Raw genomic sequence first — 316 nt, 5'->3', positions numbered from 1 at the left:
CCCTCCCGCGGTCAGGCCTCTGTGGGACCCAGCACGCGGGCGGCCTCCTCCGCGGAGGGCGGCTTTGATGCCGTGTGTAATCGGTTCCTCAGCGCCGGCTTTAAATCCCTCTGCCTCTGTGCGTGTGATGGAGCCGTATTTAATCGCACCTCCCTGCCCCCCGCGCGGCGAGGCGGCTGATGAATGGAGATTGCTCTGCCCTGTGGTTTATGGGAAAATGAAAACGTTGCGTCTGAGCTGGGCATTTTCCTCTGCGGCCGCTCCGCGGAGCCAGAGGGGGTTCGCGCGGCGGGAGCGTCTCCCCCTGGGCTGCTCT

General features: G+C 65.2%; 1 protein-coding gene across 1 annotated transcript in view; it reads left to right on the top strand.

Moving 5' to 3' along the window:
- Window positions 1-316, top strand: part of LOC102761370 (collagen alpha-1(V) chain-like) — an 89,263-nt gene that overhangs the window by 13,516 nt on the left and 75,431 nt on the right. The gene's annotated exons all lie outside the window — the stretch shown is intronic.

The sequence above is a fragment of the Myotis davidii genome, unplaced genomic scaffold (genome assembly GCF_000327345.1).
Source record: "Myotis davidii unplaced genomic scaffold, ASM32734v1 scaffold609, whole genome shotgun sequence".
Taxonomy (NCBI): domain Eukaryota; kingdom Metazoa; phylum Chordata; class Mammalia; order Chiroptera; family Vespertilionidae; genus Myotis; species Myotis davidii.
The sequence above is the reverse complement of the archived record's forward strand: the minus strand, read 5'-3'. Positions and strand labels throughout refer to the sequence as shown.